Source organism: Scyliorhinus canicula, chromosome 11 (genome assembly GCF_902713615.1).
Source record: "Scyliorhinus canicula chromosome 11, sScyCan1.1, whole genome shotgun sequence".
Lineage (NCBI taxonomy): Eukaryota > Metazoa > Chordata > Chondrichthyes > Carcharhiniformes > Scyliorhinidae > Scyliorhinus > Scyliorhinus canicula.
The window spans coordinates 24,709,867-24,726,233 of record NC_052156.1 but is presented as its reverse complement, the minus strand read 5'-3'; the positions used below and the strand labels follow the sequence as shown (position 1 = coordinate 24,726,233).

The 16,367-nt window shown below is 45.3% G+C and overlaps 2 protein-coding genes across 4 annotated transcripts in view; one reads left to right on the top strand and one right to left on the bottom strand.

Annotated features, from left to right (window-relative positions):
- Positions 1-859, bottom strand: part of omd (osteomodulin) — a 32,538-nt gene extending 31,679 nt beyond the window's left edge. Inside the window, exons 1-2 of the mRNA XM_038812602.1 lie at positions 825-859; positions 590-682 (exon numbers count right to left, since the gene is read on the bottom strand). The gene's annotated coding sequence lies outside the window, so the exon portion shown is untranslated. The remainder of the gene's footprint in view (positions 1-589; positions 683-824) is intronic.
- The window catches only part of LOC119973940 (centromere protein P), a 400,035-nt gene that overhangs the window by 208,297 nt on the left and 175,371 nt on the right, over positions 1-16,367 (top strand). The window lies entirely within an intron of this gene.

The window sequence follows — 16,367 nt, the reverse complement described above, 5'->3', positions numbered from 1 at the left end:
TTATTAACATTAATATTAAAAGTAACAAAATACTGTGAATTATATACTGTGGAACATTCTTTACATAAGTAACAGCTTACGAAGGTTACTTTGCAATGAAGTGCAGCACAGTAGTACAGTGGTTAACATTGTTGCTCACAACGCCTGGGACCTGGGTTTGATTCCCGGCATGGGTCACTGTGCGGAGTCTGCACGTTCTCCCTGTGTCTGCGTGGGTTTCCTCCGGGTGCTCTGGTTTCCTCCCACAAGACGTGCTTGTTAAGGTAATTTGGAAATTCTGAATTCTCCCTCAGTGTACCCGAACAGGCGCCGTAGTGTGGCGACTAGGGGATTTTCACAGTAACTTAATTGCAGTGTTAATGTAGGCCTATTTGTGTAACTAATAAAGATTATTATAAAAAATAGCAACATTTTCCTCCTTTCATATGACATTTAATATGTCTTTGGAATCTTCAAAGAATGTTTATTTTTCTCTTGGAAACACATGCAAAATTCCTTCAGAGTGCATGCAAAACACATGGAAACGTAACAAAAAGAAGATTAAATAAATTACTATTTTCAGCTTCTGAATAAAATTATAACTTCATACCTGATGAATTTCTTTGGTTTCCTTTTGGGTATGGGGCACACTGATCCTTAAATTGTTCTCAGATTCTCAGGCGAGATGTTGCACAGAGCAAAACTGCAATATGGTTGTGGAAAAACACAGTTTTAATATTGGTTTTGCTTACTAGGTTTTCACCTCACCTCATCAGCAAAACTCAGCTGTGGGTGTCTTCATTGTAAATTAACCTGGGAGCTAAAAAAAACATTTGCTCACTGACCGTGGTGGAGTTTTATGGTTAAATGTTTCTGTCAGCTCATGTGAAAGAGGAATCCAGAATATTTCCTTTGAGACTTAACATAAGGAATCAATAAAGGACTTAAATAAAACAATGTGCTTTGGGTTTATTTTTGTCTCTACCTATGCCAAGTTTATTTGACTGCTGTTTGTATTAAGTTGTTCATAAAGTAAAATGAAGTCTGAAGCAGTCACCTTTTCACTAAGACAAAATAATGATCATTCTTAAATTTAGTTTGAGAATAACATGAACAGAAAAAAAGTGAGAGGCATAGAAAGTGGGACTTATTAAAATTTATTCAGAGGGGGAAAAGCACACAGATGAAACAAGGAAAATAGGTTTGCTGAAGATTGAGAAAAGAACAGATGCAGAGACAGAAACAAAAGTGGCAGTGAAATTAATTGGGAAAAATAACTAATGGATAGGAAAAAGATTTTTAAAAAGCGAACAAGGTCACATGCAGCACATTTGTGATACATGTTCTGTTCATTGTAAATTACCGGGAACTATTGCAGCCTTTCTTATGAGAAACTCACAGGAAACAATTTACAGTCATCTCCTACCTAGCTATGTGCGGAAGTCCCTCTGCCACTTGGGACTGAAGGTCCACTCAGCAAAAATAAACTTGGGTCAAAGTACTGAACCTTTTCACAACAACTTGTATTTATGTAGCACTGTTATGGTAGAAAAATGTTGGCCAGGGTGGTGGTGCACTGGTTAGCATCGTTGCCTCACGGCACCGAGGATCCAGGTTCGATCCGGCCCCGGGTCACTGTCCGTATGGAGTTTGCACATTCTCCCCATGTCTGTGTGGGTCTTACCACCCCCACAACCCAACAAAATGTGCAGGGTAGGTGAATTGACCATGCTAAATTGCCCATAATTGGAAAAAAAAGAATTGGGCATTCTGAATTTATATTTAAAAAAGTAGAAAAATGTTCTGTGGCATTTAACAGGCATAACAAAAATGGTAGACACTGAGGCAAGAAATGAGTTATTAGGAATGGGCCGTGGTCATAGAGATGGTTCTAAGTTCAGGAGACTGGGGCATGAAAGATGTGGAGAGGTTTAGTGTAGGAATTCCAGGGCATGGGGCCTCAATGGCTAAACACAAGTGGGTGCAAGCAAGAGGTTAGAGTCAGTGAAACAGAATTTGTGACAGGGGGCTCACAGCATTGGAAGATTTGCTGACATTGGACGATGAGGATGAGAGCTTTAAATATAATGCTGAGAATTCTGTGAGGTGCTGAAGACCAGGAGCTATCCCGCCCTGGATCTCAAAAGAACCATAAAATTGGCGCTGTCCATGGAAAATGCTGAAAAAGGGACCCGCGAAAGTGTTGACGAATGCAAAACTCCAGAACTGTTAGAGAAGCTTCCCCAGATGACTTTGGGGTGCAGTCACAAGAGTGCTGTACCTGCGGCCGAAGGATATGCCCAAAATAAGACTGCCAGAATCGTCGGTATGCGTACCGCCCAGGTCAGAAGCCACGTCACGTCTGGGCACTGCAAATCCACCAGCCCAAACAGGATGAATTAATGTAGTTGAACAGCACCACCACCCCCAAAGTTGCCCATATCAAAATTAAACTCTGGGTCAACGGTCACTCCTTGGAAATGAAAGTGGACATGGGAGCTGCTGTCTCCATTGTGGGGAACAGATATTCAGGTTCCTCCATGCTGACATCATGCTTCTGTGCCTGCAGGACACCGGGGCCAGGTTGGCCACATACGCTGTGGAACCTCTAGAAATCGTAGGAACCACCATGATCCCGGTCACCCATGGATAATAGATGATCCGTCTTCCCCTAATAGCTGTGCAAGGATCAGGACTCAGTCTTCTGGGCAGAGACTGGCTGCAAAAAAATCAAATTGGACAGCAGCAGATCTTCAGGATGCAAATCAGGGGCATATATGGATAAATGTGAGACTACCCACTTCGGCTGCAAAAATAGGAAGGCAGATTATTATTTAAATGTGTTCTAAATTGAGAGAGGTGGATACTCAGCAAGACCTTGTTGACCTTGTGCAGCAGTTGCTGAAAATAAGTGTGCAGGTACAGCAGGCAGTAAAGAAGGTAAATGGTATGTTGGTCTTCATAGCAAGTGGATTTGAGTACAGGAAAAGGGATGTTTTACTGCAATTGTATAGAGCGTTGGTGAGGACACACCTGGAGTATTACTTGCAGTTTTGGTGTCCTTGTCTGAGGAAAGATGTCCTTGCTATGGAGGGAGTGCAGTAAAGATTCCCTGGATGGTGGACTGTCATATGAGGAGAGACTAAATCGGTTCGGATTATATTCAACGGAGTTTAGAAAAGTGAGAGCAAATCTCATCGAAACTTATAAAATTCTAACAGAATTAGTGTAGATTCAGAAGGAGTGTCCCTGATGGTGGGGGAGACCAGAACTAGGGGCCATAGTTTGAGGATAAGGGGTAAAACTTTTAGGACCAGGTTTCCTCCCCCAGTCCAAAGATGTGAAGGTTAGGTGGATTGGCCATGCTAAATTGCCCCTTAGTATTCAAAAAAGATGTGTAGGTTATGTTAAGGGATTATTGGGATAGAGTGGGGAAATGAGCTTTAGTGGAATACTCTTTCGGAGGGTCGGTGCAGACCCGATGGGCCGAATGGCCTTCTTCTGCACTGTAGGGATTCTACGACTGAGGTGAGGAGAGATTTCTTCATCCAGAGTGTGGCAAATCTGTGGAATTCACTACCACAGAAAGTAGCTGAGGCCAAAACATTGTGTGACTTCCAGAAGGAATTAGATACAGCCCTTGGGGCTAAAGTGATCAAGGGATATGGGGAGAAGGCAGAATCAGGATATTGAATTTGATGATCAGTCATGATCATGATGAATAGTGGATTAGGCTCGAAGGGCCGAATGGTCTTCTGCTTCTATTTTCTATGTGTATTTCTATATATGCATGAAGTCGTCGAGAAATATCCCAAGATGTTTCAGGAGAGCCGTGGCAAGATCAAAGGAGCAAGGGCAAAGGTCTATCTGGGCCCAGAGGTCCTACCATAATTTTTTGGGCACGACTGGTCCCCTGTGTCTTACTCGCCAAAGTAGAGGCCAAACCTTGGTGGAACCTTGGCATAATATGCCTGGTACAGTTTGCGGAATTTGCTATGCCAGTGGTTCCAGTACTAAAACCTGACGAGTCGGTCCGCCTTTGCAGATACTATAAATGACGGTCAATGGAGCCTCTTACCTTGATCGGTACCCCATGTATTGAAGATCACTAAGCAAAGCTAGCTGGAGGTTTCATGTTTACCAACCTGGACATGAACCATGTGTAACACCATTGGAGTTTGATATGGCGTTCAGGAAGTTCGACACCATCAACACTCCTAAGCGGTTGTGCAAATACACCCGGCTGCCTTTTAGAGTCTCATTGGAGTGCACCATTTTTAAGCGCATAATGTAAAATATCCTTCAAGGGCTGCCTAGGGTGACACTGTACTAAGATGATGTGTTAATCATCAGAGCCTCTGTCAAAGAATACCTGGTAAACTTACAGGAATCACGCAATGATTCTCAGACTGAGGCATCTGCCTCAAGCAGAAAAAGAGCATGTTTCAGGGGGCGAGGTGACATACCTCGGTTACAGCATCGCCAAGGGCAACTAGGGATTGGCAATAAATGCTGGCCTAACCAGCAACGCCCATATCTTGTATATTAATTTTAAAACCATCAAGGACAGCCTGTACCCTGTAGAGGACAAAGTGAAGGCCACAAAGCGGGCAACGACCCTGCGAAAAATGATGGAATTGCAGTTATTTCTAGGCCTCATCAATTATTATGGATAATTTATCCCCAACCTTGCCACCTTACAGACACCCCTAAACACATCGCTGAAGAAAAACCCAAAGTGGTTGTGGCAGGTGCCACAGGACGGGAGCATTCACAAAAGGGAAGCAATAGCTAATGTCCAATATCTTGGCGCACTATTAACTCACAAGACCGCTGGTACTAACATGCAATGTCTCTGCTTACAGAGTAGAGGCCTCTCCAACCGTTCATACAATGGCACCGAGGGACCAATTGTATGTGCTTTACGAACCCTGGCAGATACAGAATGTCGCTATACACCAATCAGAAAAGAGAGTCTGGCCACGATATTTAGAGTGAAGAAATTCCATCCATACATCCACAACCAACATTTTATGATCATTACGGACCATAATAATAATCTTTATTAGCATCACAAGTAGGCTTACATTAACACTGCAATGAAGTTACTAGTCGCCACACTAAGTGAGAATTCAGACTGTCAAATTCATCTAACAGCATGTCTTTCAGAACTTGTGGGAGGAAACTGTAGCTCCTGGAGGAAACACACGCAGACACGGAGAGAGAGTGCAGACTCCGCACAGTGGTCCAAGCCGGGAATCAAACCCGGGTCCCTGGTGCTGTGAAGCAACACTGCTAACCACTTCTAGTGGAAACAGCCTCTCCATATCCACTCTATCTGGGTCTCTCAGTGTCGTGTAAGTTTGAGTAAGATTCCCGTCATCCTTCTCAACGGGCTTCTCAAATTAATCCACGTTATTTGCCTTAACTACTTGTTGTGGAGAGTCTTATATTTTGATCATTCTCGGGCAAGAGTTTCTTCTAAGTTTTTTTTGGATTTATCAGTGACATTGTATTTCATGCCCCTAGTTCGGTTAATTATTTAAAACAGGGTGAATAGATCACCTCTTAATAAATACCTCTAATAGATCATTCTTATTGTTCCATATTTAAAGGGCTGTAATCATAGGATAGGAACATAGGAGTAGGTTATTTGGCCCCTCAAGCCTACTGTGTCATTTCACTAGATCATAGCTGATCTTCAACCCCTGCCATCTTCATTCACTATCCTCATATTCATTAATGTCATTGATATCTAGAAATCTATCAAACTCTGAACATATTTAATTACTGAGACTCCATAACACTCTGCAGTAGAGAATTCCAAAGATTTACCACCCTCTGAAAAAATGTTTCCTCATCTCTGTCTTAAATGGCCGAGCTCTTATTCTGTCTGAGACTGTGTTCCCTGGTTCTAGACCCCCAACCAAGGGAAGCATCCTTCCTGCATCTATCTTATCAAGCCCTGCAAGAATTGTGCAGAACCGCTTGTTCTGTTAAACTCTAGAGAATACAGGCCCAATTTCTTCAATCGTTCTGCATAGGAGAATCCCACCATTCCCAGGATTAGTCTGGTGATCCTTAGTTGCACCTCCTCTATGACCAGGATATCCTTCATTACCTAAGAGGACGAAAACTACACACAATACTCCAGGTGTAATCTCACCAAGACTCTCTATAACTCCAGCAAGTCATCTTTGTTCCTGTACTCAAATTCCCTTGCATTAAAGGCTAACATAAAATTTGCCTTCCTAATTGCTTATTGCACCTGCGTGTTAGCTTTTAGTAATGTATGAACAAGAATGCCCAGGTCTCTTTGGGCATCTTTGAAGGCGGTACAACGGCAAGAACCTGGGTTCGATTCCAACCTTGGGTGACTGACTGTCTGTGTGGAGTTTGCACTTTCTCCCCGTGGCTGTGTGAATTTCCTCCAGGTACTTCGGTTTCCTCCCACAGTCCAAAGATGTGCAGGTTAGGTGGATTGGCTATGCAAAATTGCCCCTTAGTGTCCAAAGATGTACAGGTTAGATGGATTGACCATGATCAATGCATGGAGTTACCGGGATAGGGTGGGGACGTGGGCCTCGGTAGACTGTTGTTCGGAATGTTGGTGCAGACCTCGATTGGCCAAATGGCCTTCTTCTGTTCTGTAGGAATTCTATGGATTCTATCAACATTTCCCAATCATTCCCCATTTAAGAAATACTCTGCATTTATGTTTTTCCTACCAAAGTGGATAACTTCACATTTTTCCACTTATATTCCATCTGCCAAGTTCTTTCTCACTCAGTGACCTTGAAGTGGCCTTGAAGCCTCTTTGCATCCTTTTCACAATTCACATTCCCACCAAGTTTTAAATAATCAGCAAACTTGGGAATATTGCATTTGGCCCCACATCCAAATCATTGATATAGATTATAAACAGCTAGGGCTCAAGAACTGATCCTCGCGCTATTCAGCTAGTCATGGCCTGTTAGCCTCCGAATGATCTGTTTATCCCTTCTGTCCATTAACCAATCCTTAATCCATGCTGATGTTTTCCCCCACTCCAATGGACTCTCATTTTGTTTATTAATCTCATGTGTGGCATCTTATTGAAAGACTTCTGAAAATCCAAATACACCACATCCATTGGATTTCTCTTATCTATTCTGCTACATCCCGGGAACAGTTCCAAAAAGTTTGTCAAACATGATATCCCTTTCATGAATCCATGCCAATCTCACCATTATTTTTGAAATGTCCAGTTATCACATCCTTTAGAATAGATTCTACCATTTTCCCTGCCAGTGATGTAACGCTAACGGGTTCCTTTCTTAAATAGTGGGGTCACATTTCCTGCCTTCTTATGCAGCCACTGTTCCAGAATCAAGAGAATTTTGAAACATGATCACTAATGCATTCACTGTAACGGAGGTGAGGTGAGAGGAGGGCTTCGAACATTGGAGCCTGGTTCGCAGGTTTCGATGGGACTGCGAGGCGAGCAAGACAGGGGAAGGGATCGATATTGGGAAATGTTTTTTCGAGAGGAAGTGCAGGGGGGATTCTGGGAGGGGGAGGGGGTTCGATGTTATTAATGGATAGGGACGGGTCAGGCTCATGGGGCATTGCCCGGTGGTATGATAATAGAACGTATAACATCGAGCAGTACAGCAAGTACAGGCCCTTCAGCCCACAATGTTGTGCCGACCATTTATCTTAATCTAAGATCAACCTTACCTATACCCCTTCAATTTACTGCTGTCCATGTGCCTGTCTAAGAGTCGCTTAGATGTTCCTAATGACTCTGACTTCACCACCTCTGCTGGCAGTGCATTCCACACACCCACCACTCTCTCTGTAAAGGACCTACCTCTGACATCTCCCCTATATCTTCCTCCAATCCCCTTAAAATTATGTTCCCACGTGACAGCCATTTCCACCCTGGGGAAAAGTCTCTGGCTATCCACTCTATCCATGCCTCTCATCACCTTGTTCACCTCTATCAAGTCACCTCTCTGCCTTTTTCGCTCTAGTGAGAAAAGTCCTAGCTCCCTCAACCTTTCTTCATAAGAAATGCCCTCCAGTCCAGGCAGCATGCTGGTAAATCTCCTCTGTACCCTCTCCAAAGCATCCACATCCTTCCTATCATGAGGCGACCAGAACTGGACACAATATTCCAAGTGTGGTCTAACTAGGGTTTTATAAAGCTGCAGCAAAACCTCGCGGCACTTAACTCAATCCCCCTGTTAATGAAAGCCAACATACCATATGCCTTCTTAACAACCCTATCAACCTGAGTGGCAACTTTGAGGGATCAATGTACGTGGACCCCAAGATCCCTCTGTTCCTCCACACTTCCACGAATCCTGCCTTTAACCCTGTATTCAGCATTCAAATTCGACCTTCCAAAATGAATCACTTCATATTTATCAAGGTTGAACTCCATCTGCCACTTCTCAGCCCAGCTCTGCATCCTGTCAATATCCTGCTGTAACCTGCAACAACCCTCAGCACTATCTACAACTCCCCCAATCTTCGTGTCATCGGCAAACTTACTAACCCACCCTTCCACTTCCTCATCCAAGTAATTTATAAAAACCACAAAGAGCAGAGGTCCCAGAACAAATCCTTGCAGGACACCACTGGTCACCGACCAACAGGAAGAATTCTTTCTATCCACTACCACTTGCTGTCTTTTTTTGGCCAGCCAATTCTGTATCCAGACAGCCAAATTTCCCTGTATCCCATGCCCCCTAACTTTCTGAATGAGTCTACCATGGGGAACCTTGTCAAATGCCTTACTGAAATCCATATACACCACATCCACTGCCCGACCTTCATCAATGTGTCTTGTCACATCCTCAAAGAATTCAATGAGGCTTGTGAGGCATGACCTGCCCCTCACAAAGCCATGCTGACTATCTTTAATCAAACTATGTTTTTCTAAATAATCATAAATCCTATCTCTCAGAATCCTTTCCAATATTTTGCTCACCACAGACATAAGACTGATGGGTCTGTAATTCCCAGGGATTTCCCTATTCCCTTTCTTGAACAGGGAAACAACATTCGCCTCCCTCCAATCATCCGGTACTATTCCAGTGGAGAGTGAGGACGCAAAGATCATCGCCAACGGCGCAGCAATCTCCTCCCTCGCTTCCCGTAGTAACCTTGGGTATATCCCGTCAGGACCAGGGGACTTGTCTATCCTGATGCTTTTTAAAATGTCCAGCACATCGTCCTTTTTAATATCAACCTGTTTGAGTCTGTTAACCTGGTTCACACTATTCTCATGAGCAACAAGGTCCCTCTCTCTAGTGAATACTGAAGCAAAGTATTCATTTAGGGCCTTCCCCATCTCCTCAGACTCCAGGCACAAGTTCCCTCCACTATCCCTGATTGGCCCTATTCTCACTCTGATCATCCTCTTATTTCTCACATAAGTGTAGAACGCCTTGGGGTTTTCCCTAATCCTTCCTGCCAGGGCTTTTTCATGCCCCCTTCTAGCTCTCCTCAGTCCATTTTTGAGTTCCTTCCTGGCTACTTAGTAACCCTCCAGAGCCGAGTCAGATCCTTGCTTCCTCAACCTTACGTAAGCTTCCTGCTTCCTTTTGACTAGAAGCTCCACTTCTCTTGTCTTCCAAGGCTCCTTCACCTTACCATTCCTTCCTCGTCTCAGTGGGACAAAACTATCCAACACTCGCAGCAAGTGCTCCTTAAACAATCCCTACATTACTGTTATGCATTTCTCCAAGAACAATTGTTCCCACTTTATGCTCCTCAGCTCCTGCCTAATAACAGTATAATTTCCCCTCCCCCAATTAAATACCTTCCCATACTCTGTGTTCCTATCACTCTCCATGACTATGGTAAAAGTCAAGGGGTTGTGGTCACTGTCATCGAAATGCTCTCCCACCGAGACATCTGACACCTGGCCTGGTTTGTTGCCGGGCACCAAGTCCAATATGGACTCCCCCTAGTCGGCCTATCTACATATTGAGTCAGGAATCCTTCCTGTACTCGCCTGACAAAATCTGCTCCATCCAAACCATTTGCACTAAGGAGGTTCCACTCAATATTAGGGAAATTGAAGTCAGCCATGACAACAACTCTGTTATCTCTGCACTTTTCCAAGATCTGCCGTCCAATCTGTTCCTCTATCTCTCTGCTGCTATTGGGGGGGTCTATTGAAAACTCCCAATAAAGTGACTGCTCCTTTCTTGTTTCTGACTTCCACCCATACTGATTCAGTAGACAAACCCGCCTCAACTACCTCCTTTTCTGCAGCTGTGGTGCACTCCCTAATTATCAATGCCACTCCCCCTCCTCTTTTACCTCCCTCCCTATTCTTCTGAAAACATCTAAACCCCGGAACATCTAACAACCATTCCTGCCCCTGTGAAATCCATGTCTTGGTAATGGCCACAACATCGTAGTTCCAAGCACTGATCCATGCTCTAAGTTCATCTCCCTTATTCCTGACACTCCTTGCATTGAAACGGACACACTTTAACCCATTCCACTGAGTGCAACTTTGCCCTCTCAATTGTCTATCCTTCCTCACAGACTTGCTGCATATTCAACTGCCTGTTCAACAGCTACCTTATCCTCTAATCCATAGCTCTGGTTCCATCCCCCTGCCAAACTAGTTTAAGCTCTCCCAAAGAACTTTAGCAAACCTCCCACCCAGGATATTAGTGCCCCTCCAGTTTAGGTGCAATCCGTCCTTCATGTATAGGTCCCACCTTCCCGAGAAGATATCCCAATGATCCACATATCTAAGCCTTCCCTCCGGCACCAGCCCTGTAGCCACTTGTTCAGCTGCACTCAGTCTCTGTTCCTTACCTCACTTGCACGTGGCATTGGTAGCAATCTTGAGATCACTACTCTGCTTGTCCTGCTCTTTGGCTTCCAACCTAACTCCCTAAAATCCTTTTCTTAGCTATGTTGTTGGTGCCAATGTGCACCACGACTTCTGGTTGCTCCCCCTCCCCCTTAAGAATCCTGTAGACTCGATCCAAGATGTCCCTGGCCCTGGCACCCGGGAGGCAACATACCTTCCGGGAGTCTCGCTCGCGACCACCGAATCTCCAATCCATTCCCCTAACCATTGAGTCTCCTATCACTATTGCTTTTCTATTCTCCCCCGTGCCCTTCTGAGCCACAGAGCCAGACTCAGTGCCAGAGACCTGGCCGCTAGGTGGATAAAGATGGTGGATAAGAAGGGGGGTTGAGAGACCCCCAGTTAGGATAGTCACGGGGAACATAAGGGGATTAGGAGGTCCAGTCAAGAGGTCAAGGGTGCTTGCACATCTTAAAAGTTGGAAAGCTGATGTAGCAATGCTGCAAGAGACTCACTTGAGGGTGAAGGACCAGATGAGATTTTAAAAGGGCTGGGTTAGTCAGGTGTTGCACGCTGGATTTGACGGAAGGGCTCAGCGGGTAGTGGTAATGGAGTACGGTTCCAGATGAATGTGGTTGCAGATCAGGACGGTAGATATGTGATTGTGACAGGGGCCCTGGAAGGGAGGTTAGTGGCGCTGGTAAGTGTACATGGTCCTAATTGGGACGATGTGGGATTCGCAAAGAAGGTGTGTCGGGCCATCCCTGTCTTGGGACACACACAAACTGAAAAGGGGGGTTGAGGGTGGGGACTGGAACTTGGTGCAGGAGCCAAGGTTGGACAGGTCACGGCCGCGCTCGCTTGTCCCGTTGGGGGTGCAAAACCTTTGGCTGGACTAATGGTGGAAATGGAGGGGTGGACCCTTGGAGGTTTCTGCACCCAAGGGAGCGGGAGTACTCGTTTTTCTCGGCGGTCCATAAGGTATTCTCGAGGATCGACTTTTCCATGTTTGGGAAGGCTTTGCTGGCTGTGGTTAAGGGGTCGGAGTACTCAGCAATTGCAATATCAAATCATGCTCCGCATTGGATGGATATGGTACTGGAGAACGGGGTAGTACAAAGGCCGGGATGGAAATTAGATGTTCCGAGAGTTCTGTGACAAAATTGAAAAAGTAATTGAGGAATATGTAGGTTTCAACTGTACGGGTGAGGTGCCGAAGGCAGTTGTCTGGGAGGCTCTAAAGGCGGTGGTGAGGGGTGAGGTGATCTCGTTTAAGGCTAGGGTGGACAAAGAGGAGAGGTGCGAACATCAGAGGGTAATAGATGAGATACTGGAGGTAGATAGGAGTTATACAGAAGATGGGGACCCAGCGAAGTTGGAAAAGAGGAAGGAACTACATGAGAGCTTTGACCGACTGTCCAGCAAGAACGCGGTGCGCCAACTGAAGCAAGCAAGGGGTGCAGTTTACGAGCATGGAGAGAAGACATGGCGTTTACGAGCATGGCGAGAAGGAGTATGTTAGCAGGTCAGCTTCGGAGGGAAGCAGCGGCAAGGGAAATTATTGAGGTGCGGGACAGATTAACAAGGTCTTTGAAGTGAAGGACCTGCAGCACAAGGAAGCCCTTAAGACGTCATTAATTGACACTTAAGGGTCCTAATTGGCCCACGTGCCTCCCCCACCACCACCACTCCCACCCCTCACTGCCCCACCATGGGGTAAAGTACCAGCAGGGGGAGTGCAGGCAGGTGACAGACAGAACGTCGCTCGTTTGACGCCCAATTTTACGCCTATCCCCAGATGGGGAGATGGTGTAAAATTCAACCCATGGATTTCCATTTGTTATGTGAAGAAAGAATTCAGTTGAGCAAGTCTTAGCTTCTGGCAACAATATGCACATTTTAGATTAAAACATCAAAAAGACGAAAGTGACAATGCCTCTTAAATGGACAGTGTAGTGAATATTTAAAGAGGAATTCCACCTCCCGAATACTATATACGTCTTCCTAACAGAATTCTTGATCTTTAAATTCTTTCCTATAATTATTTACCTTCCGAAATGATTGTCATTGGTGTCTAGATTCCTCGGCTCAAATTCAAGAGTGGTACAATTTCCCGGGAACTGAGTCTCTTTGGAGTGTGGTTCCACAGTCACTAACCCTCATTGATGATAGATAGATGCTGCCTTCAGAGCAGCTATTTATTATGTGCAGGCCTGGACAATAATTCTGTACTATATGCTGAAGCACCATAACTGGCAATATGCATACTCCTGCCAATCAGGAGTGGGATGGTAGCTGATACTTGCCCCATCTCAATCCAGGTAGCTGAGAAGTCGAGAAGGTGGAGTGGAAAAAAGTCTGGGAGGAGGAGATAAAGGCAGCAGGTTACATGGGGCCAATGAACATAAGGATTGTTCAAAGATGGAAGATGAGTCAGTGGTGAGAGAGGGGAGAGTAAAGGCATTTCGGAGGGGAGGAATAGAGTCACTTGGGTGAAGAGATGCTGAAGGAAGGAAGCTTCGTGATTTTTAAAAATATATAAATTTAAAGTACCCAATTAATTTCTTTCAATTAAGGGGCAATATAGAATGGCCAATCCACCTGCCCTACACATCTTTAGTTTTGGAGTTGTGGGGGTGAGACCCACGCATACACGGGGAGAATATGCAAACTCCACACGAACAGTGACCCAGGGCAGGGATCGAACCCGGGTCCTCGGAGCCGTGAGGCAGCAGTGCTAACCAGTGTGCCAGGGTGCCGCCCGGACGCTTAGTGAGAGAATCTGCAGATATGGGACATTTGGGAAGAGGTACAGTATGCGGATGGAAGAGCATTCGTTCTTGAATTGTGATGTGGTATCAGGAAGTGGAGTAAAATGAAGGGCAGTGGGACGAAGTTAAAATTATTGAGTGGTTCACCGTTTTGCTGAGGCTGTTATTTTCTTGATGAGAGCTTCATCTGTGTTCGTGATTATAAAGAGATGTTTGACAGCACAGTAGACCTTTGGGGAACTTCCTTTGAAGCACAGGATCTCATCTGGCTTTAATCGACAACATAAAGTTAATTTAAATATTTTCAGATGATAGTCAGAAACTTGTAAGAAAACCCAAAAGACAAACATCCTTCCTCCTTCCTTTGTGCTGCAGAAGTGAATTCAGTTATCTGGTTAAAGAGAAAGCAAAGAAGGAAAACAACTGAACTAACACTATGGGAATAGTAATAACCTTTATTCGTGTCACAAGTAGGCTTACATTAACACTGCAATGAAGTTACTGTGAAAAGCCCCTAGTCGCAACATTCCAGCACCTGTTCAGGTACACTGAGGGAGAATTCAGCATGTCCAATTCACCGAACAGCACGGTGGAGGAAACCAGAGCACCCAAAGGAAATCCACGCAGACATGGGGAGAATGCAGACTCTGCACAGAGAGTGACCCAAGCCAGGAATCGAATCTGGGTCCCTGGTGCTGTGAAGCAACAGTGCTAACCACTGTGCTACCATGCCGCCCATAGTAGAAAGTAGAATAGTAGAAAGGGTCACCTGCTGCCCTCCAGTACTTTTCACTCAAGTTGTTATTCTTCATATGTAATCATAGAAATTTAGTAATCAAAGAGACATAGATAGGATGCAGAGCTAGGCTGAGAAGTGGCAGATGGAGTTTAACCCTGAAAAGTGTGAGGTTGTCCATTTTGGAAGGACAAATATGAATGCGGAATACAGGGTTAACGGTAGGGTTCTTGGCAATGTGGAGGAGTAGAGAGATCTTGGGGTCTATGTTCATAGATCTTTGAAAGTTGCCACTCAAGTGGATAGAGCTGTGAAGAAGGCCTATGGTGTGCTAGCGTTCATTAGCAGAAGGATTGAATTTAATAGCCGTGAGGTGATGATGCAGCTGTACAAAACCTTGGTAAGGCCACATTTGGAGTACTGTGTGCAGTTCTGGTCGCCTCATTTTAGGAAGGATGTGGAAGCTTTGGAAAAGGTGCAAAGGAGATTTACCAGGATGTTGCCTGGAATGGAGAGTAGGTCTTACGAGGAAAGGTTGAGGGTGCTGGGCCTTTTCTCATTAGAACGGAGAAGGATGAGGGGGCGACTTGATAGAGGTTTATAAGATGATCAGGGGAATAGATAGAGTAGACAGTCAGTGACTTTTTCCCCGAGTGGAACAAACCATTACAAGGGGACATAAATTTACGGTAAATGGTGGAAAATATAGGGGGGATGTCAGAGGTAGGTTCTTTACCCAGAGAGTAGTGGGGGCATGGAATGCACTGCCTGTGGAAGTAGTTGAGTCGGAAACATTCGGGACCTTCAAGCGGCTATTGGATAGGTACATGGATTACGGTAGAATAATGGAGTGTAGATTAATTTGTTCTTAAGGACAGCACGGTAGCATTGTGGATAGCACAATTGCTTCACAGCTCCAGGGTCCCAGGTTCGATTCCGGCTTGGGTCACTGTCTGTGCGGAGTCTGCACATCCTCCCCGTGTGTGCGCGGGTTTCCTCCGGTTGCTCCGGTTTCCTCCCACAGTCCAAAGATGTGCAGGTTAGGTGGATTGGCCATGATAAATTGCCTTTAGTGTCCAAAATTGCCCTTAGTGTTGGATGGGGTTACTGGGTTATGGCGATAGGGTGGAGGTGTTGACCTTGGGTAGGGTGCTCTTTCCAAGAGCCGGTGCAGACTCGATGGGCTGAATGGCCTCCTTCTGCACTGTAAATTCTATGATAATCTATGATTAATCTAGGACAAAGTTTCGGCACAACATCGTGGGCCGAAGGGCCTGTTCTGTGTTGTATTTTTCTATGTTCTCTTTTCAATTATGTTTTCTTTCTCTTTTTAAAAAAAAAAATGTTTTATTGCAAATTTGTATCAAAGCAGATTACAGCAAGTAAACACCCCGGGAAACATACTTCCCAACAATCAACTATACAGTCTGAACAGATTTTCCCCTTTTTCAACACCCCCCCTCTCCCTATCATCCAATCCCCACCGCCCTGCGACGATTAGTTCCTCAAACATGGTCTAACCGCAGGAAGTCATACAGGTCACCCAACCACGCTGCTACTCGCGGTGGCGATGCCGACTGCCACTCCAGCAAAATTCGTCACCGTGCAATTAGAGAGGCAAAGGCCACGACATTTGTCTTCCTCCTCTCCATGAGCACCGGCTTCTCTGAAACCCCAAAAATTGCCACCAAAGGGTCCAGGTCCACCTCCTCCTCCACTATCCTGGCTAAGACTGTGAACATTCCTGCCCAGAATCTTCCCAATTTTTTGCAACCCTAAAACATGTGCGCGTGATTCGATGGCCCCCACCCACACCTCTCACACGCATCTGCTACCCCCTGAAAGAGCCCACTCATTCTCGCCCTAGTCATATGCACGCTGTGCACCACCTTAAACTGTATCAGGCTCATCCTTTTAGAAGAGCAGGTCCCGCTTACCCTTTGCAATGCCTCTCTCCATACTCCCCAAATGATCTCCATTCCCAACTCCGCTTCCCGTTTCTCCTTGATCTTCACCACTCACTCACCTACCTGCTCCCCCAGCCACTTATATATAT